At 35.3% G+C, this 17,794-nt stretch overlaps 1 pseudogene; it reads right to left on the bottom strand.

The window, feature by feature from the left end:
• Window positions 1–708: 708 nt before the first annotated feature.
• Window positions 709–3,480, bottom strand: LOC122467793 (annotated as a pseudogene).
• Between the last annotated feature and the right edge of the window lie 14,314 nt (window positions 3,481–17,794).

Below are 17,794 nucleotides of genomic sequence, written 5' to 3'. Positions count from 1 at the left end.
CAGTCAACTGCTTTACCAAATATCATTACTGAGGAAATGTGTAAAACATATCACAAAGTATAAAATCATATTTTAATATAAAATCATATTTTAATACAAATGCCAGATTTTAAATAAAGACCTTTAGATTTCCTCATGGGAGTTTTATTGTTTCTTCTACAATATTCAGATGTCCAAGAAATTTCACAAGAGAACAAGTCAGCAAACTCATAAGAAGGCAGCAAATTCATCACAAGTCAATGGGGCTCTTGAAGCCCCCCCCAAAAAAAAGACAAGAAGCAAGTGTAAGATTATAAAATGTTAAAAATGAAATTCCATCACAATGTACTCTTTTCAAGCTCTACTGAAAATGTAACACAAATATCAGTGTTAATTACACTTTGTCATATGATTTGAGCTCAGTTTAAGCTCATACACTAAAAGGAAGATTCATTGCATGTACAAAATCTGTTGCATGCCTGACTTCCTTAAAACTACAGTTGAACATTTACAGTGCAAAAAAAAAAAAATCAGCAAAGCTCAACTACAGGAAAATGCAAGTTAGTAAGCTTTTGCTTGATGCTTCTGAGTAATAATGTAGAGTCATCAAACTGATACTTAGGAATGATAGACATTATCTTGATAATTTCATTTCAGTTTCAACGCCAAACATTGTGGACAGCATCCATGTTTCTGTTACTATTTTCTAATTTAAGTTAACCATGATGATCAATATTTAGGGTCAAAAGGTAACTGCCCCAATTCTATTTCAAGATCTGCCATGTGTCTTCCATTACCACAATCATATTTATGTCATTTACATTCTCTTTTAGAAGATTGTGGCTAAGGGTGCTTCTGCTTTTGTTTTCGATGCCTGGAGTTTTCAATATTTACCATTCATTGTTTTTTATCTGGTTGACTGCGGAAAAGAGTAGGGGAAAGAGTGTGACCAAAGAAGTGTCTATATATATATATATATATATATATATATATATATATATATGCCCATCCACTTTTCCAACACTCCACCATTATCTGATATCACTTCATGTCTTTAAGATAATCTTTAACATCATTAGCAAAGTCAGTGAAGAGCCTCTGATCATATATAAAGATACCATTTAGGAAAACTTATTGATAAATGGATCATTCTTCCTAATGATGAAAACCATCAAGTTTTTCTACTAAATATTTTTTAATTAAATAAGTTCATCTATCCTTACAGGATTCAATACTTTCATATTAAAAAAATTAATGGATTCCTGTTGAACACATTCAATACACCGGAACAAGACTTCTGAAAAAAATCATAATTTTCATTAGTCATGCTCAGCACTGCATTTCTGTGAATTTGTATTTTTTTTCTAAATTCTTCAGAGTGAATTGGCTTTTCTTTCCTTCACTCTCTTTACCTCTATTATTCTTGTTTTATGTACGTGCCTACACTGTGAGTGTAAATATTCACTAAAGACTGTTGTTGGGCATACCGGGTGGCTCAGTTGATTAAGCATCGACTTGGGCTCAGATCATGATCTCATGGTTCCTGGGTTTGAATCCCACGTCGAGCTCTGTGCTGATTATTCAGAGCCTGGAGCCTGCTTTGGTTTCTGTGTCTTCCTCTCTCTCTGCCCCTCCCCTGCTCATACTCTCTCTCTCTCTCTCTCTCTCTCTCTCTCTCTCTCTCTCTCTCTCACACACACACACACACACACACACACACTCTCACTCTTTCTCCCCCTCTCTCAAAAATGAATAGAAATTTTTAAAAATTATTAAAAAAAAAAGACCTTTGTTGGCTTTTTAGCTGCTGCTTTTGTGGCACCAAATCTTTTATTGTTCTTTTCATCAAGGATATTCTTGGTGGTATCTTTGAAATGCCTAAAAGTGGATTTAACTGAACCTGAGATTTTTTTCAGATTTTCTTTCACAGCTGCCTTAGCCTGTTCAATTTCTTCTTTATGATGCCTCACAAAATCCTTGGTAGAATTCTTCATAGCATCAAATTTTTCCTTCACCAAACCCAAAATGTTTCCTTTGACTTATTTTTAGCCCTGTTGTTTCCTCTGCCCTCTTTCTTTTTTTCCATCAGTTTCTTGTTTTACATTTCAATCTTTTGCCTCAATATAGAGTCTTTCCCACAAATCAGAATGCTGCTGTTCAAAGTTTAGCTTCTGCTCCAATTTGGTGAGTCCTTCCCATCAGATTTCTATTTCCTTTTTTTCACTCAATACATTGGGAGAATCTGAGTTGCTATATGACTCACTAGAGTTTCACTGCTGATGTTCCGCCTTTAAAGCCATGGTTATTAGTTGTTCTCTCTCCATTTCCATCCTTAGCATCTTTGCTTCTGTGAAAAGAGTCTCCCTTTGGTTAAGAAAGCTATGTGTGTTTAGTTCTTTTTTCCAGATTCTGCTTAAGTTTCTGATTTTCCGTAACCAATTCAGTCCCTGTCCCTTTATCTTCCAATATACTAATCTGTTCTCTTAGTTTCCTTAACTCTTCCTTTAATGAAGATAAGGCTTTTTCTTCCTTCTACAGAGATATTCTTAAATATTGATTTTATGTATCAGGGTTCTTTTTCTGAGTCTCAAAAGACATTCTTCCTTCAGTAAGGGCCCAACATCTTGCAAGGTTTTCCTTCAATGACTTATAATCTATAAAAGATTCTTGTTCCTGTTTCCTGTTGGGAAATATAATCCTTCATATCATTCAGTTAATCTTCATGTATCTTTCTGACTGTTGATGTTTCTGAAGCTGAAGTATGCCATAGAAATATCCAAATCCCACGCCGATTGCAATCACGAATCAAGTATAACACACTTGTTGAGACCACTGTTGAACTGCCATTTACACAATTCCTTAGAGGGTTTGGTTTCTTGTTTGGCAAGTAGCTGCTCCTCAGATTCTGAACTAAGAACACTCTTCTTCCTAGCATGCCATCATCTAAAGTCAGGACTAGGCTGATGACTGATTTCAATACTTTTTGATTCGTCATCACTAGCCTGTGATGAAAACAAAGTTTCTGGATTACAGGATGTATCCTGGGTGCTAGAAAAAGAGCCCATGTTAAAGTCTTCTGGACTCTGTGCCTCTCCAACAATTATAGCTTCTTAATTTCCAATTTCTTCTAACTTAGGTGGCTTACGGTTAACAATATCAGAATCATCACGGACAGCTCCAAAAGAGACATTGTCTTCAGATGACTTTTCTTCTTCTCTCTCAAGTGCTGACTTTGTTTCCTCCAAAGCTGGATCAGCAGTTTCTTCTTCCATTAACACTGTGCCATTTTAGCTACTCTTTCCCTCCTCTGATTGCAATACTTGTAGCTTCTCTTGCTCTAAAGATGTACATTCTGGAGCGAGCTCACAGCTGTCACTGGTTGTACCATGTTCAGAATTCACCATCTCTACACCAGACCCCTCATGATGGATGACAGTCCAACCATAAGATAAATCACTGTCACTGGAATTTTCAGACATTTTTCAGGTCTGAACGGACAGCACTACCTCATCTTAATGAGGTAAATGCTACAGTGGTGGGGGTCATAGCCTGTAGAAAGTACTTTGATATCTGTACTTCACACCCAGTTCTAAGCCCTACATGTCTCTGTTTTGTAGTCTTCATGGCTTGGAACTCTAATTAGTGCAACATAGGATTGGCAGCATCAATTTTTAAGGTGACAACACTGAGTTATTTCCAGAAGGGCAGCGCTCCCAGCATTAGAGAATATTACCCCTCCCGAAATGTCTGAAATTTGAGAATTTGAGACTATCCTCCACAAGTGTTCTTCTATAGTATCTGAACGCTCAGGGTCAATAAGTGTTCCCGGTAGAGAGTCAGTGCTTAGTAAGTACTTGTTGAATCAATAGTTAGAGAAAATGGCTGCCTATGAATAATTTGTACTAAATGGATTTGATGGATAAAACCACCTCCTCTACTAGGTGGTCAGTGTCTGAGTATCACCTTGTATTTCTGTGAGGTGACGCAGAGTGCACTTTTGAAGAAATGAGAGTGTAATAAGATGCAACTTAAATCCATATGTTTTGGAGGTAAATAGTATAAATGTACTTACCAAACAAGCTTACTGTGAGGAATACATGATTCAGCACAAGCAATGTGCATAGAAACATACCAAATATGTATTGGACACAAAAAGAAGTTGTAGGTAAGCCCCATGAGTTGAAATAGAGTGTTTGAGACAGCAGTGAAACTGATGTGATTTTATTAGAAGAAAGGCTCCTGAGATACTGAAGATAAACTTCCCTATTAAAACATTTGCCTAGAGCTAGCCCTGGGCATTAAAACAATTGACATTAACACTTTCCTAGTTTAGAGATATTTTTCTTCTTTACCATCTCTTCATACACACATTGGCTTTTGATGAATTTTCTCCATTTTAAATTCACAGGCTCACAACATTGACCTCATTAGCAAGGGGCAAAGAAAAGCTGCATACTCAGTTGATAATAAAAATTACTGTGGCCCCTAATGATCAATTAATTGAAGTAATATCTGTGAAGTGCTTAAAACAAAGTAAGTAAGCAAAAAATAATGGCTGTTGTTAAATGGCTGCTTGTATATTACTTCAAGTCAGGGTAATGCTGCTCCCATTGTTATGCATAGGTTGCTATGACCACTGGACACAGCCACAGTTTATAGACAGTTCAACTCCAAGAGGCATATTATGTATGAAATGACTGTTCACATCATATCTGTCTCTGAAAAACTTCCATTATCCCTTTTAATGTCCTTCTAACTCTATTTTTATTATTTTTTTTAATTTTTAAATTTTCTTAATGTTTATTTATTTTTGAAAGACAGAGACAATGCGTGAGGAGGGGAAGGGGAAAGAGAGGGAGACACGGAATTAAGAGCAGGCTCCAGGCTCTGGGCTAGGCCAACAGCTCTCTCAGCACAGACCTCACATGGGACTCGAACCCGTGAATCATGAGATCATGATTTGAGCAAAAGTCAGACACTTAACTGACTAAGCCACCCAGGTGCCCCCTCTATTTTTTTTTAAATATTGATGTATAAGGTACAATACAATAAAATTTACAAATTTCAGGCATTATTTTGATAGGTTCTGACAATTGTATACACCATGTAACTACCATTCAAAACAAGATACAGAAGTTTTCCATTATCCCAGAAAGTTCTTCCTTCTCACTCTCAGACAGTAAGAACCTGCCCTATCACTACTTTGGTACCAAAGTGAACCGTTTTCTGATTTTCTTTACCTTAAAATAATTTTGTTCTTTCTTGGACTTCATATACATGAATCATAGAATTGTATTCTTTTGTGTCTGGTTCCTTTGGTGGAATATAGCATTAGTGAGATTCATCCCAGTTTGAGTATATCAGTAATTTCTTACTTTTTATTGCTCAGTAGTATTCCATTGTGTGAATACAATAGGATTGCTTATCCATTTCTTCCTCATAGTAATTGGGTTTCTGCTGTAGGGTTATTATGACAATGTTGCTGTGCATATTCTTGTCAAAGATTTTATGTTGACATATGTTATCATTTTTTTTCAGTAAATACCTGATTCAAGATGGATAGTAGGCTTAAATGCAAAAGCTAAAACTATAAATAATCTAAAAGAAATGATAGGTGGATATCTTCAAGCCATTCAGGGAAGCAAAGATTTCTTAGATAGACAAATAAAGCACCAACCAGAAAAGAACAAAATAGATAAATTGGACCCTACCTAAAGAAAATATCCACTGTACATGAAAATGTTATTAAAAAAAAATGAATAGGCAAGCCAAGGAGTAGGAATAAGATATTTTACTTTTTATTTTTAATGTTTATTTATTTTTGAGAGAGAGAGAGAGATAGAGTTCAGGCAGGGGAGGGGCAGAGAGAGACAGAGAGACAAAATCTGAAGCAGGCTCTAGGCTCTGAGCTGTCAGCACAGAGCCCAATGTGGGGCTCAAGCCCACGAACTGTGAGATCATGCATGACCTAAGCCAGAGTCAGATGCTTAACTGACTGAGCCACCCAGGTGCCCCAAGACATTTTCAATTTGTATAACCAACAAGAATTTCTGTCCAGAAAAAATAGAGAAGTAATACAAATCAACAGTGAAAAGACAAAAGGCCAGTGAAAGGGGCACAAAACATATGATTGGATAATTGACAACATAGATACCCACTAGAGGACTTGTATTACCTAATTTCAGGACTTATTTGACCCTAGAGTATTCTCAAAGTGTGATATTGGCAAAAGGATAAAACAGCAAATGTATGAAACAGAACAGATAGCCCAGGAAGAAACTGAGATATATATGTAGTGAATTTCCCTTTTAACCCGTCTTCTGCTGCCTTTGGCCCCATTGTCTCTTCAATACCTAGTGTTCTCCCTGTTCTTCTATTTCTATGATCTCCTCTCACAATATCAAAAATCACTCACAAATTTCCACTTGCTTCTAACTCTCCTCTTTTTCATGAGAGTATATGTTATCAACCATGCATTAATAAATCCTGTTTTCTCAACAAGACAACATACTATGCCATAGTTGACTGGCACAATATTTAATCCTATTTGTAGACCAATAACTTATTTACTGATACAAATGCACTTCTCTTGGTTGGTTAAGGAAATGTGCTAAAGTGAAGTGAGCATCACAATAATACAAGGTTTACACGAGAAAAGGGTCAAAAAGTGTCTCATGGCTCTCCTTACTCCACACTATATAGGAAACCCTGAATCCATACCTGTGTATAAAAAGGCTGCTATTTCTTGACAATTCAAGTATCAGACATCTCACTGGAAATTATATGAGATACATTACTTTATTTCAGACTAGAACTCATATAAGGCCAGTCTTTTTTAATGTTAGATTTATGTAAATGACCTCAGTTTCAGGTCTCTTCAGTAATGTGATATGGTCAGTTAATGCTATTTTTGATTATATGATCTACATTTGAATATTAAAAATAGGAGTAAGCCATGCTAATGTATAATAACAAGGAAGAATGATAATCCAAGACTACAGGGTTCTCAAATCTAATGCATCAGTCTTTTTCCAGAAGTATTATAAATTTTGATTTGGAGAAATATTTTCAGTTCTGCATATTACTTCCAATAATATGAATCAAAGAGAGAAGACATTACCACTGGGAGGTTTAACACAATCTTATTTGTTAAACTAAAGGAATCCCCAACTGGAGGTTTTTTTTGTGCATGTCTGAAAACTGTAAAATGATAGTTCTATAAGAAGTCTGCTTTTACATTTGCAAACTTATTGCTATCATCCAGAAACCTGAAAACAATAAATTAAAATAAAATTGTGCCCAAAGAGGAAAATAAAGAAAAGAAAGAGGAACTCAATTTGTTAGCTTTTCAGTGATAGATAATTATATACAACAGCAACAATGTTAAGAAGCAGGTACACCAGGCAGGAGGGGTTCTTCTTCTTAAATATTACATTTAAAGATTAGCCAAGAAGTAAACACAACGACAGAGGCAAATCACAACCCTGGAAGGGATATCGTTCAGGTTTGCACTGCATGCACTAGTCTGACAATCCATTTTGGTGCGTGTTGGGGCCAGGAGCTGGGGTGATGTCCCAACAGCAGCCCCCTCACATTCAAATAGAAAAATGAAGAAAATAGCAATAGAATTTCTGGTTTATTTTGGTAATTTTCTAACATTGTTAGAAAAGTTGTATTGCTACCCAAGGACATAGCGTATCCTGATCAGCATGCGAGGTACTTTTATGCACTACCTTACTTTCTAATTTTTTTTAACATTTACTCACTTTTTGAGAGACAGAGAAAGACAGACTGTGAGCAGGGAGGGGTGGAGAGAGAAGGAGACAAGGAATCCAAAGCAGGCTCCAGGCTCTGAGCTGTCAGCACAGAGCCTGAGGTGGGGCTCGAACTCATGATTTGTGAGATCATGACATGAGCCGAAGTTAGCCACTTAATAGACTGAGCCACCCAGGAACCCCTATGCACTACCTTAGTTTCAAACAATACATTACTTTCAGACCTTTGCAATAAATATTTTCATAGATTGATTTCATGATTTTTATTTGTTTACTTATTATTTGCTTATCTATTACAAATGAAGATTTTTAAATTTGAGAGAGGATGAAGAATAGCATTCAAGTCACAGTCAGCACTGGAATTTGAGCCGGGCTAACTCCAAACTCCTATAATTCCCACCACCAAGGCGGTGTTGCTCTATGGTTAAGGACACAGACTTGGCAGGAATCCTGGATGAAAATCCTGACCCTGCTACTCATTCATTGTTTAATGAATGAGGTCATTTGATCTTCCTAAAAAACTATGTTTCTCATGTATAACATGGGAATAATAAGGAACCTATCTCATAAGAGAGCAATGGGGATTAAACATGTTAATGCACATAAATCCCTGGTAATAACTCCCTGTACCTAATATAAGTTCATTAGATGCCCCTGTTATTATTGGCATGCTATATAAATTTTATTATGTATGTATGCATCCACTTAGCATGTTGTAATGATTTCTGAATATCTTTTAAGTGAATTCAACTGTAATCTGTAATTCCTCTTGAGAGAGAAACTATGTACTTATTTACATTATACACTAAGATATTTTGGAGGGGAAAACATACACATGCTCATGGGATAGTGGATAATATGATCATAATTATGTTCTGACTGAATAAGCAATAGAACTGAATCATGCCCATTACCCAATTAACCATGATCTATAATCATCAAAACTATAGTTGCTATCTTGGCATAATTTTTTTTTTGCTTGGGACATAAGGAGTAGCAATAGATGACACTGTCTGTCTGACAATTAAAATCTAAATGATCATAGTGCCTCAAGATATCTACCTACTAATTAGAAGAGTAATTGATGAGGTATAATTTGCAAGTTTGCCAGTATTAGGATTTAGCTATTATTCCACTATTACATATTAAAGTTTAGAGATTAATTTTCTTTCAAAAATTATTAGCGCTTCATCATCTGTTTCGTAGGAATGAACTTTAGAACACAAATCCCAAACAATCATTTTTGTGTCTGAATAACTTATCCCCAAATAATGGTTTCAGATTTTTCACTCGGAGTAATATAAACTCTTGAGGAAATTTATTTCCAACAATATTCGGACTGCATCACTCACATGTTTCCCTCTTTCCCTTTCCTTTTGCATAAACCTTCCTTCTTTTCCACTAACTATTCCAAAGCACTTAAGTGTCAGGGACTTCTTAGATTTTCTTTTATCCATCGCAGTTTCTGATGAGTTTCTGAGTACAAGGCTGCTATCAATGTACATGTGATAACCTCCCCAGATTACTACACTTTGGTTTTATACTTGGCTTCACCATTTTTCCCTCTGAAAAACCCTCACTTTTCTCCATATTCTCTCCACTTCTACCTCAATTCTCCTTTGAGTTTCTCAGTTCTTTCTCTTACTAGGCCAAAATGCAAACACATGTTTCTTAATACTGTCCTTAAAAAGCTCTTTAAAGTGAAACAATACATTAGGCATATTTATTCATTCATCCATGCATTCATTCATTCATCCACTCATTCATAAAAAATGAATGCTAACCATTTGCCAGGCTTTACTTCAGATTCTGAGAATACGTTAGTAAACAAAAGAAAACAAAAAAAGGTTCTGCCCTCATGTCGTAAGGAAGACATGAAGATACATAAACAAACCAACTAAGCAAGGAACATGGTAGAGATCACTAAGTAGTAGAAGAATTGCCAGGATGGCTTCTTTGAAAGGGCAGTGTTAGAGCAGAAGTCTAAAGATGAAAAATGCCAACTCTGAGTATATCTGTGTTTGGGGCAGAAAGAACATCAACTGAAGAGCCTCGAGGTGGGGACAGATGGTGTTTTGGGAAAGACAAAGAATATCAAAATGTCCAGAATGTGACTAGCAAGTGCAAGAGAATGTGCGAGCTCAGAGTTCCTGGTTGCAGAGTTAAGAACCCATTCTAAGTAACACTTAATACATTATTAAAGGATATTAGGAAACTGAGAGGATGTCTAAGAAGGTTGGAGAGCCAGTCCCAGCAGCTTGAGCCAGCAACCACAACGTGGGAGTTGCTTCAGTGAGATTATCACTGCCACTGTCAATGAGCACAAGAATTACAGCTCACGCTTTGAGATTGCATGGGGTCCCCAAATCTATCACCGTCTCCACCAAAAGATAGATTCTGCACTGTGCCCACTGCCCCCTATTGCTTACTTCCAAATCTAACTTTTGAGTGACAGAACCATGCAGACAATAGGAGGGCTGAGAGAAGATGCTTTAGCTTCAAACTTGAGAACAAGGGACTGATTATGCCACATTGGAAGAGTGCACAAAAGATGCCAGTCCATCAAATAAGCATAAATGCTCACTAAATCACAGAGAAAAGCTTGGATCATTAAATGTTAGTATAATTCCAAGTGTGTTTTATGTGATTTTCCTGTTCTCCAAATTCTGCATCACGGAAATAAAGAAACTGAGAAGTATGAACTAGGTCTGAACTCCCCAGCATCGTTGAATGAGCGTGAGAGAACAAGAGATGCGAGGCCCAGTAGCGCTGATGTGCGGCTTAATTTATGGAGTGCCTCTGAAGGCCATTTCATCAGCAGGGCTATCCCTGCCCACATGAACAGGGTTGCCTGCCACTGTGGAATCCCATTAGTGTGATCAAATGGAAGCGACACCTGTCCCTTGAGAATAAGTACATCACTTCTGCAGGACTCCCAGGTGGAGATAATTGACCACTGAAAATGAGCATGAGTTACGGAGAGTTTGGCAGAAAATGGGTGATTCTTACAAATGTCATTCAAATCTTACACTCCTAGAGTTATACTGCCACACTGCTAACAAAACCAAAATCATTTTTATAAACAAACTGGAAAATGGAGACATTTCAAATTCACCAAATGTAGCAAAACAGGTTTTTTCTCTTCGTAAATTTAAAATGTATTCTATTTGAAAATTAACTGGTGTTCAGAAACCATCTTTTCTTTCTGTGGCTAGACAAGGGCTTGAGAGATACTTGTGACCAGATAGATAACACAATGAAGCAAAACTCTGAATCCATTAGGACTTCATTTAATGCCTTAGATTATAAAATAAACCTTTTTTTGTAAGTTCCATTTTGCATATGGTTAGGAAATAGTTAAACTCCATTCGTGCCACACAAATGTCTATGTATTACAGTAAAACACTTTACTGTTTCAAGACAGTGGGAAGGATATACTGGCTGATATTCCCAGGTATTGGAATAACCTGGGGAAATTTACTTAAATAAAGACTTGGGGTACCTCTGCAAGATTCTTATTCATTATTATCTCTCAAGGCCTCAGAGACCCAATACATCTAATGCATTCAACAGGACATGAATATTACTGCAGTCTGTCCCCAGGCAGATCTCTTAGGGAAATCATGTGATTTTCATCTCGTCAGAGATATACAGGGGAAGAGTTTTCACAGAAATAGGACCCAAGATCTGCAAAAGCCATTTAAATAGTTACTAAATAAGAAAATGATGAAAACTTTTTAGGAAACTCCATTAAAAGTAGTCCCTTCCCTCTGCTAAGACCTACACACCTCTGATAATCTAAACACTTAGGAATATGTTTCAAACAATCTTTGGAGGGATTATGATATAAAACATAATAACAATAATAATGCTAACAAAGAGAACAATATATAAATAAAATATTTTATATTCAAAAATAATTAGGTGGTATTAAACAAATAATATACTATGTAAATAAAAGCTAGAACTAATTTTCAAAAACCAGAAAAACAGACCAATCTCTAGGACATACAGTAAAAAATATAAAAATGAAAACAAATTTGGAAATGAAAATGAGACTGTAACAACATAGAAGATTTTTATGATAAGAGAATATTTATAGTTAATAAATATGAAATTCCATACTTTAAAACATTTTTAAATGTATATTTATTTTTGAGGGCGAGAGAGAGAGAGAGAGAGAGAGAGCGCACAGGTGGGAAGGGCAGAGAGAGAGACGGGGACACAGAACCTGAAGCAGGCTCCAGGCCCTGAGCTGTCAGCACATAGTTCAACGCAGGGCTCAAACACAGGATCCAAGATAGGATATCATGACCTGAGCCGAAGTCAGACGCTCAACCAACTGAGCCACCCAGGCGCCCTTAAATTCTTGATGCTTTTTTAAAAAAAGAAATCAATTACCCAAACCAAAGCTGTGGAAAACTAGTCTTAGAGCTACATAAGAAATAGAGCAAGTTTTTAATGACTCACATCCTTAAAAGATTTCTGTGTTATATATTTTTATACCTATAATAATAAAGTTCCCTATGCTATAGAATCTATTACTGAGAATGGAAATTAGTAATGATTCCGTATGTCACAAGGAATCAATAATAATAATAATCAATAAAGTTTATTAAAAAGGTTAATTCAAAACCAAATCTGATTAAGAAAAAAAGACAAATTCACAAAGAACATAAGGTATACAAAATATCATGTAACCATAGAGCATTTTATAGATCATAAGAAATTATTATGAAAAACCTTATTGCAATGAATTGGAAAATTTAAAAATGAATATAAGTTTTACACAAAAATATGAAACCCAGCTCGGGAAAATGTAGAATATATGTAAGATTGCTTAAGATTATATTTTTACTGGGTGACTTAGTAGGTTAAGCATCCAACTTTTGATTTCAGCTCAGGTTATGATCTCACGGTTGTGAGATCGAGCCCTGCATTGGACTTCCTGCTTAGGATTCTGTCCCTTCCTCTCTCTCTGCCCCTCCTTTGCTTGTAGAGGCTGGCGCGCTCTCTCTCGCTCTCTCTCTCTCTCTCTCTCAAAAAAAAAAAAAATGGATTTTTCAGTCAAAAATAAAACTGATCACCCAATTAAGGCTCAAGCAAAATCTAACTATAGTACTATCTCATGTAAAAGTTCAAGCAGTTCAGGGCTGTGGAGTAGCTAGGGGCCACATCACTTCTCTGCCATTTCTGAAGTTTAGTCCTTATCTCTGTGATCTAACATCATGTCTGGACAAACAAAACAAAACAAACAAAACAGTTTTACATGTAAAACTTTACATGTACAGTTTTACATGTAAAGAAAATTACATGCCAATCCTATTTATGAACTTAAATGCAAATATCTTAAATAAAGTTAAAAAAATGAAAAGGGAAAGATCCAAATATATAGAGAATATCCACATTTGGAATATAACAAAATGGCACTAAAATCAGTGGATGAAACAGGTATTTTGCAATAAGTGTCCAGAGACAGATGGTTGCCTGTCTTTAAAACAGGTGAAACCAGATCAGTTTTTCATTACCATGTACAAAAATAATAACTGCCATGTAGATTAAAGTTCAGAAAGCTAAACTTTAAAATGCTTAGAACAAAAAACATGTCTGTGTGAATTTAGGACAGAAAAGAATTTCCTTATTAAGACACATAACTTACAAATTATAAACTACATTATTTTGCAATAAAAATGTCTGTATTACAGAACATATTTAGGGGTGCCTGGGTGGCTCAGTCAGTTAAGTGTCCGACTCAGTTCAGGTCATGATCTTGTGGTTCATGAGTTCAAGCCCCATGTCGGGCTCTGTGCTGACAGCTCCGAGCCTGGAGCCTGCTTCCGATTCTGTGTCTCCCTCTCTCTGCCCCTCCCCAACTACACTCTGTCTGTCTTTCAAAACTAAACATTAATTTTTTTAAATATAAAAAGAACATAATTAACACAAAGTATAAAGTTAAGCTATAGATTTGGAGGAGATATTTGCAATAGAAAAAAAACTAACAAAGGAATAATATGCAGAATATAAGGAATTTCTTCAAATTAATCTGAAGAAAGGAACAATAGAAAAAAGAGAAAAAGACTTGAGAAAACGTTTTATGGAAAAAATGTGGTCAATAAACATAATAAGATTATTAATTGCATTAATTGTATTGGGAAAATACAAATTAAAACAAAGGTGATTGAAAAAAAAAACCTTAAAATTTTGAACTCTGATACCAAGTACTGGTTTTTAAAGAGAAATTGTTACAACCTAGCAATGTTGAAGATGCACATACTTTACAATGTGGCAATTCTACTTCAATGTGTACACTGTAGACAAAAAATCATGGTTGTTTTTTCTATAAGACATGTACAAAAAGTTTTTTGAAGTTTTGTAAAAATAAGAAATTTTAAACAGAAATACTGAATAGGAAAATATATTATTAAATATTAAATGGAATAACATATAACCATTAACTCATATGAACAACATCCACATTCATCAACATAAAAATTTTTATAAATTGTAGTATACCTAAAGAGGTATATCTCAGGGATTGGTTTGATACAATCTTCACCATATTCCTCAAAGACTTTAGGATGTCTGGTGTCAGTCCATGCAAGCTGTAACAAAATAGTACAAACTGAAGAGCTTATAAACAACAGACATTTAATTCTCACTCATTTAATTCTGGAGATTGAAAAGTCCAAGATCATGGAACCCACAGATCTGGTGTCTGATGAGGACTCACTTCCTAGATGGCTGTTTTTTCACTGTAACCTCACATGGGAAAAGGGGCCAAGGAATTCTGTAGGGCTTTATCTATAAAGGGCACTAATCCCATTCATGAGGGCTCCACCATTGTGACCTATCCAGCTCCCAAAGGTCCCACCTCCTAACACCATCACATTGAACATTAGATTTCAATATACGAATTTCCAGGGGATACATTCAGTCATTTAGGGGCAGACAGATAATTAAAGTCCAGATGTGGCTGGTGCAATTCTCCACGTAAAGTCAAAAGTTGTTTATCCATCTTCAATGCTATCCAAAACCAGAAAGAAGAGAAATAGACCTATAGACAATTTTAAAGAAGCACACATAATAAAAATCAATATGAATACAAGCATGCGGCTCTTAAAGTATTAGACCTATGAATAGATAAAAGTAGAAATATATACAACTGAATATAAAAATAAAGGTACAACAATCTCTAATGCATAATACAATGGTCATTATAACTGAAGAAATATAGAACATTAAAGATAATTGTTAATGCTAATGATCCCAATGAAATATGATTTAGGTTGAATACAAATATATTCAACGAAGAAAGCAGACAATACAAACAGAATGCTGATATTCAATAGAAATTAATATTATAGAAAATATGGCAATAAATATAGAAAACAAACTTTAAGAAATATTAAATCTAAATCTGTTCTCTTACAACCAGAAAACAATTTTAATAGTTTCCCCATTTGAAATATATCCATCTGCTGGGCTGATACAATCAGTCAGTAATATGAATGGTAAAAAGAGACCAATGTATACAGTTCATGGCAAATGATATGACAATTTATAAAGAGTTTAAATAAAGCAAGAGAAAACAGAAAGAGGAATAGATTCCCAAGTCTCCACAAATTTCTTACAACCTACATATCCCTTAGTGATCTGGATCCTACTGAGCAAATAACTAGTAAAAAAAAAAAAGCACACTTCTGTTATTTATTGTGATATGGCATAAAGAGAATGTCAGTACCCCAGGAGAATCACTTAGCAGGTCCAGACTTCAAGGTTGTCTGGCCTTAACTGCACTTGAGTGCTTTAACATCTAATACCTCCCTTTCTTTTTTTATTCCTTATTAACTTAGCAGGTAAAATATTTTACTCAATCTCTCAGGCTCACAATAGCTATTGTTATACCCAATTAAAGGAAAATATTTCATCAATTAAAACAGATGAAAGTATTTCAACTTCCCTAATTTTGCTTACTTTTACTACCTTTGGTGTTGAATGCTATATAAATCTATTGATATATAAAGCAATGTGTGCCTAATTCATACCATTTCCACCAAATTTAAAGTTCCCCATTTCCCTTTTCTGGTTTATGCCTCTCATGGCATTTTAGAAATGCCTTTAAAGTATTCAGGTCTAGTATGGTTTTGTTAGTATTATTTAACTACTAGCTGGATATATATATAGAAGAAATTTCCATTTGCATCTAATGGTCAGGATTTTGCTAAGTAGGGTAAAATTCATTCTAGCTATGTTAAGCAAATAGTAAATGGTTATAGATTCTTTAGAAGGGCTACAGATAGAAACTCTAAAATGAGTTATCAAGAATACCTTGCAGTGTGAAACGTTGCTTCCAGGAAAGCAGCCACTTGTGACAGCTATTGAATTAAGAAGCTGTGGGCTTTAGAACTACACTGCTCCTGCCCTGATCCAAAGGCCACTAGATGGGAAAGCTGTTTGCTAAATTGGGAAGTTGGCTGTATACCTGCCATACTCCAGGACAATGATATTTCCACTGTGTTTCACAGCAGCAAAATAGACCTCAGTATTTTTTTTTTAGTTTGTTTGTTTGTTTATTCATTCATTTATTTATTTATAATAAGCTTTATTGTCAAGTTAGCTAACATACCTTACATACGGTGTGCTCTTGGTTTCAGGGGTAAATTCTCATGATTCATTGCTTCCATACAACACCCAGTGTTCATCCCAAAAAGTGCCCTTCTCAATGTTCATCACCCATTTTCCCCTCTCTCCCGCCCCTCATCAACCCTCAGTTTGTTCTCTGTATTTAAGAGTCTCTTATGGGTTTGCCTCCCTCTCTGTTGGAAATAATTTTCCCCCCTTCTTTTTCCCCATGGTCTTCTGTTAAGTTTCTCAAGTTCCATATATGAGTGAAAACATATGATATCTGTCTTTCTCTGACTGACTTATTTCACTTAGCATAACATCTTCCAGTTCATTCTATGTCTCTCCTCATATGACTCAGTTCCAAATACAGGTCTACTGAGTGTACATCAGAGTAGTAGAATCTAAGTCTCAGAAAGACCTCTGCCTACAAGAAGGCCTAAGAAATGTAGTTTTAAACTTTCTGGTCTCTGTAAGAAAGGGGTTGGAAACATAGATAGAAGGGATTTGGAATGCGTATTGAAAAACCCAACCAACAACAATGGCCTCCCAAGGAAAGAACAGGCAGAAACTCACATGGAGTCACAAATGATTACACAATAAAAATGACAATGGGAATACTGAGAAATATATTTATAACTGGAGATATTGTCATTTTTAACCTTGTACAATAGGCAGTTTAGGGTTGAATACCACTTTTGTAAAAGCTTTTGCATGAAACTATGTTCATTATTTTAATAGTTAAAGTATTTAAAGTTTATTAAGGTTGTTAAACAGTATAACCAAATTACTGTCAACAATAATCAGAAGCAGAAAGGTTTTATATATACATATAAATATATATAATGTTACATATACATATATAGCATATTATATATAGTGACATTTTTCTTAGCTATTTTTGAAAACAACTGAGACTATTAAGCATTCTAGAAAAAATGAAAACAATTTATTGTGGGATTTTAGCATATAGTGTAGTAAAATATATGCCAACAAAAACAAGGATTGTGGCTGAGCAGTGAATATAATTGTATAAGTTTTTCACATTGTATTCTAGATCAATAAAAACCGATACAAAGAATACATAGTCAAAACACCAATGAAGATAAAATAGAACATTTTTAATTTCGAAAAACTTACTGAAATAAAGCAGAAACTGAGGAACATAAGAAAAATAACTGAAGGGTTCATTATAAAACACCTATCACGATGGGATACTTAAACTCCATCATATCAAAAATTATACGAAAGATAAGTGGACTGGCACTCCATCTAAAAGCAAAAGATTGTCAAATTGGATTTTAGAAAAAGCAAGATTCCAGTACATACTATTTGCAAGAATCTTTTTCTTTAAATTAAGAAGACAAAGGGGCGTCTGGGTGGCTCAGTCAGTTGAGTGTCCAACTTCAGCTCAGGTC

The sequence above is a fragment of the Prionailurus bengalensis genome, chromosome B1 (genome assembly GCF_016509475.1).
Source record: "Prionailurus bengalensis isolate Pbe53 chromosome B1, Fcat_Pben_1.1_paternal_pri, whole genome shotgun sequence".
Taxonomy (NCBI): domain Eukaryota; kingdom Metazoa; phylum Chordata; class Mammalia; order Carnivora; family Felidae; genus Prionailurus; species Prionailurus bengalensis.
Note: the sequence above shows the minus strand (reverse complement) of the source record. Positions and strands in the feature narration are given on the sequence as shown.